A 5883-nucleotide genomic window follows, 5' to 3' on the forward strand; every position below is an offset into this window, starting at 1 on the left:
GAAACTGACTTTAGACATGTTTATATACTGAAAAGGAGAGATAAGATCCATAGCAACTCCAAACGTATCAGCTTTGGTGTTGTAAGACCTACAAGTTGTTGTGTACTTGGCTGACAAGTCAGGATTTCAGTACTTTACTGGCATTATCAAAAAAATGACAAAAATTTTATATATTTAAGGCATGCAAGTTTCACCATCACCCTGTGGTGTAGAGATGATTAGCAAAATGAGGGAACTAACTCTTGAATATTATGTAACTTACTCAATTCACAACTAGTGAGAAAAGGGAATGGGATCTAAATAACCACCTGAGGGGCACCTGGGTGGCTCAGTGGGTAAAAGCCTCTGCCTTCCATTCAGGTCATGATCTCAGGGTCCTGGGACGAAGCCCCACATTGGGCTCTTTGCTCAGCAGGGAGCCTGCTTCCCCCCTCTCTCTCTGCTTCTCTGCCTACTTGTGATCTCTCTCTGTCAAATAAATACCTAAAATCTTTAAAATAAATAAGTAAATAAATAGCCACCTGAATCTGAGAGTTGTGTTCTTTGCTTTGCTTGACTGAACAGAAACATGTAAATGTTAGGACCTGAGACTTACTTTAGGTCAGGGGTCTTTTTCAGTACATAACCCACTTTCAGAGAGAAAAGTAAACTCTTTCTATAGAATGGCACTTATAACCGATCAGATGTAACTCTAAATTCCATTTGATGTTACAAGGTAGAAATAAGTGTAAGGTGCTAGGCAAATAAGTAGAGGAAGAAATGTTTGGGACAGGTTATAGAAAAGAGAGGGCAATGAATGTGGGTAAAAGAATAAGAAAGCAGATGTTTAAGGCAAATTAGAATCTCTTGAGCAAGGCAGAGCAGAAAAGAGCAAGAAACGAGTTATTCGTTGTGGACTGAGGGACTGTGAAGACACTTGAAAACTTGTCTGGGGCCAGGCTTTTAGGCGCTGTTGGCTTAGATAAATCAAATGCAGTGGGCAGTGGAGAGTTACCATAGGCTTTTGTAAAAAGGAGTGGTGTGATTGGTTCATTTTCCAACTATTTATGGAAGCACTATAAGAATCAGTGGAATAAAGGTGTAGCCCAATTCTGTCACAAGGGTAGACAATAGTCATGCAAACACACAAGACGTGGCGAAATGGGACCTTTACAGATGTACAGGCAAAGGTGCAAAGCACTATGCAGAGTGCGCTTGATAGCCCTACATACATCTACATAGCAATGTAACTGGGCAGGGAGGCTTGAGATGGACTTTAACGAAAGTAAAAAAGTATGAGGGCAGAAACACTTTAGATACAATCAGCTATAAGCTATCTCCTTTTAGCTTTTATTTTTTTAAACATTGTTTTCTTTCCTTCTTTCTTTTCCTTTTTTTAAAGATTTCATTTATTTATTTGACAGACAGAGATAACAAGTAGGCAGAGAGGCAGGCGGAGTGGAGGGGAAGAAGGCTCCCCGCCTAGCAGAGAGCCCAACGAGGGGCTCGATCCCAGGACCTTGGGATCATGACCTGAGCCGAAGGCAGAGGCCTAACCCACTGAGCCACCCAGGCGCCCTAACATTGTTTTCATGATTAGCTCCACATTTAAGAATATGTCCCATCCAATCATCCCAACAAATTACCTGCTGACAACTATGTGGAGTATGTAAAGAATAAGTAGAAATTTGGAAGAATCATGCATATTACCAATTATCATTCTGAATTTAAAAAGTGAAATTAAAATAACGTGCATTGAATGTTATTGTCTTGTCCACGTGTCTGCATATTTTACTGTCTAATTTTCATTGGAACCATGTAACATACATAATAAGCACATGGTAACTTCTCAAAAAATATCTGTGGCGTGAATGGATTTGGTACATATTTTTTCTCTAAACAACAATGTGCTTGGAATCATTAATGCACATGCCAATGTAAATGTTTACTATATTTAAACTTATTTCCCTTTATCTCATGCTGTACCCAGAGTTGATTGCTTTTCAGCTTATAAGTGAAAGGTCACCATGTATAAGTAGAGGAAAATGAAATTGGTGACTTATAAACACATTTATTTAAATGGAATCAGGGCAGCAAAATCTAATTCCATATATAGTATTGTGAATTATTCATGTTTTTCAAAGAAGTGGGCCACAAGCATTTGATGACATTTTGTAAATTCTAACATTTTTATTATGCTGAGTCTTATTGTGCTACAGATTTACAACCTTACAGGTGTCCTAAAAAATATACACTAATGACATTACCCCCTCAGTACACACTGTTTTAATTGCAATTGTATTTACAAATAGCCTAATGAGTTGACACATCTTTGAATTACTCAGAAAACCAAATAGCTGAATTATTTTTGGTTTTTGGCTTAGTAGGAACAAATAGTGATTGTAAAGACTAAAATGCTAAGAGAAAATGGAACAGAGCTGAGTTACAATAGCTGGTTTATATTCGGACTGAGCCAGAACTGTTAGCGTTACTAAAAAAGAGTATCAAGGTTCTATAATACTCAGAGGTTTTTAATTACATAATTGACCTTTTCCCTTAATATACAGAGGTGCTAGTTCCCACATATACCTATTAATTTTAAATGGAAAGCAGAATGTGACCAAAGAAAAACAGAGTCATTGTAACTTAGCTATTCAAAAGAAAACCTCTGTTTGCCTTGGTCTAATCTAAAATGTTCATCCCTGTGATTCCGGCGCAATACCATTTTCTGGCGACCTTGACCTTCCTTTCTCCATTACTAGTAATACTTGGACAAAGGGAGTGAGAAGAGTGGAGTGAGTTGCTCCCTAAAGCTAAAGGAGAAGGATAGGACTTCAAATGTCCTCATGTCAAAATATACATTCAAGAATAATGACCAAAATATCATATATCAGTTGTGTTAGTTTTAAAACTGGAGCAATTTAATGTTAGCTAAGAAACTTGAAATTGGAGGTCTTCTCATTCAGTAAGGCTTTTTCTGTGTGTGTAGGCTGAACTAGTGATCCATAAGTATATTTTCTGTTTCCTAATGATGATAACTGCATATATTTATTCAATATGTAATCCTTGTTTTGTTCTTTTGTGTATAAAAACAGAGTCATTTTTGTAAGAGTATAGTTTAGAAACAGAGCATGAAACTGGAGATTTTGATTCAATCAAGTCAGGTTTCTCTATCACAAACCTAACTTTTCTCAACCTCAGATTTTTAATCTGTAAAAAGAGAGCATAATTGCCATACTCACAGGGTGGCTGTGAATTAATAGATGTGAAACCACTTTTAAAAACATTTTTGTAAGATATGCAAATCCAAGGTGTTAAGAGATTGTTGTATAAAAATGAAAAATTGGCCTACAATCCACAGAAATGATAAATTTTAATGTGAGTTTTATGTAAATGATCTTTAGATGCTTAGCAGGCAGAGGTATAATCTTTCTGACCCATTAATGCCTTTCTTCATGCCAGCCTAAAATAAATTTAATAAGGCTTATATAATTAAAAAATGTAACCTTGACCTTGTGTTACCTTTCTTTAAGGTTATCATGCGGCATGTCTTTATAGGATAGAGCCAGCTGATGTTATTTTGGAATAACCAGGCTATCAGACACGTTTTCTAAGAAGTGGAAGTATTGACAGCTCTCATTTCAATAGTTTAATCTACTTGTTAAAGAAGAAAATAGCCTTATGAATCTTGGGCTAATAGGAAAGGAAGCCATCTAAATTCAAGCAGAAAGTCTAGTGAATAAAGCTTTATCTTATTAAAAAAAACAAAAGAAAAAGAATGAGGATTGACAACAGTCTTTGTTAAGAATTATTTAAAATAATTGTAGCTATAGAGAAAAGTAGTATTTTTATGGCATCATAATTTCTTTTTCAGTAAATACTCAAATACTGGTGAAGTGCTCCAAAAGCAATTGAATATGCTCACAGAATTCAGGTTGCTAATGAGTTTTCTTGCAGCTTTAGCTAATAATCCCAAAATGTCAATATTTACAAAATTTTACAAAAGTGTAAAATATCTTTATGAAGTCCAAATTCTATTGGTGTTTCAAATGGCATTCTAACTAGATGATTTTGTAACAGTTACTTTTATGGCACTAATCTAAAGAACTCTGAACCCTGGGTCAATTTGCACACTAGTTGTCATTTTATGGACACATCAGTCTGTTCCTTCAAGTAAGTGAATCCTTTACTAAGGGTTCCCCCTCAAGGTTTACAGAAAGTGTATGTATTACTATCAGATTACATGTATGTTGAAGAGTTGGTAAACGTTTCAGCCTCACCTTACAATAATCACCCACAGGTACATCATTCTGTTTGTCATTTCAGTGATCACAGTCCGTAAATCAAGTTTATGGATGCTTTAAAGATGTAGTGGGCAAATCTTCCTGTAAAAGGCTGGATAATATTCTTGGCTTTGTGGGCCACATGGTATTAGCTGCTCTACTCAACTCTGCTGCTATAGCACAAAGGCAGCTATAGGCAATAAGCAAACACATGAGCGTGACTCTGTTTCAATAAAACTATATTTAGAAAGGTAGGCAGTATGTCATATTTGGACACAGGTCATAATTTACTAACCCCTGTGTTGGGGAACCACTGGCACTAGGGGAACAAACGATTCTTAGAATATGACAGAGTTGTAACAGTTAGGACTTCAACTATCTGATATTTGGAAGGCAATTCTTCCAGACTTAGTATAGCTCACTTTTCAGCTCCTTACACTATAGGATGTCCCTCAATATTTCATTCTCTATTAAATTATATTTACCTAGACCTGTGGTCATCCATATCAGGGACAACAATCCTGCCATGACTGAATGTGTCCCGTGAAATTCATGTTGAAGCTCTAACCCCCCAATGTGATGATATTTGGTTGGAGATGGGTCCTTTGGAAGGTAACTGGGTTTTGATGAGGTCAGGAGGGTGGGGTCCTTCAAGACAGAATTAAGAGTCTGGGGTCTCAAAAGCTTTTGTTTTTTACCTAGGAATGAGGGAGAAGGACCAGCTGAGCTATTCTACTACTTGAAGTGCTACTTAAACCACTGCTTTCCTCTGTTTGCTGAGATCATTCCATGTCCCTCCTGGTACCATGCCTGACTTGCTAAAGCTGAAAAGCAAGAGCTCTGCTTGAGCCATTTTAGAGAAAAGATGACTTTCAAGTTGAGATAACTGTTGTCATCTCTCTTGGATCTACTAGTGGCTTAGATGGGCCAGAATGGCACAATTTCATGGAGTCCTTGGTAGCAAAGATTGAAATAAAAACAAAACATAAAATTAAAAAAAAATAGAAAACCTAGAATTAATGTTATACTATCCCAAAATTTCTCATATCCATTCCTATATGTTAGTAGTTGTCATTAAGTTCCAGTGAAATTAAAGTCCTCTTCCATTTTGGTTATTGTCGGTTGTTAACTCGGCTGTTTTGGGTAAGAAAAATGTCCATGGGTTAAAGTTAAGAATATTTTCATATACCTGTTCTTTTAAAGCCCATCAATCTCTCAATTATTTCCTCTGCTTAAAGATAAAATAAGAGGTGAAATTCCAGTTACAAGAGCACACTCTCAATAACAATGGTGGTGAAATGAGTGGTTTTAAAAATATGGAGCATTTTATCAATTTGCATGTCATCCTTGTGCAGAGGCCATGCTAATCTCTGTATCATTTCAATTTTAGTATATGTGCTTTTGAAGCAAGCATGAAATGGATTTCTTAATCAGCAGCAATAGGAGCAGGGATCCCAAATGCCAAGGATAGTTAGTGAGTAAACCAGCAACTCACACATAAGGGATTCTTCATGACAATACACTACTTGTTTTTAGTCCTACTGAAATATCCAGGAATGGATAAAAATTCATAATTTGCATATAAGATAATCTTTCAGAGACTCTTGTTCTTATTTGGTTA

The 5883-nt window shown here is 36.3% G+C and overlaps 1 non-coding gene across 1 annotated transcript; it reads right to left on the reverse strand.

Moving 5' to 3' along the window:
- Window positions 1-5572: 5572 nt before the first annotated feature.
- On the reverse strand, window positions 5573-5676 carry LOC123389479. The gene has a single exon (XR_006604070.1). It is a non-coding gene; the product is annotated as a U6 spliceosomal RNA (small nuclear RNA).
- Between the last annotated feature and the right edge of the window lie 207 nt (window positions 5677-5883).

The sequence above is a fragment of the Mustela putorius genome, unplaced genomic scaffold, assembly GCF_011764305.1.
Source record: "Mustela putorius furo isolate JIRA1106 unplaced genomic scaffold, ASM1176430v1.1 tig00003974_pilon_pilon_pilon, whole genome shotgun sequence".
NCBI lineage: Eukaryota > Metazoa > Chordata > Mammalia > Carnivora > Mustelidae > Mustela > Mustela putorius.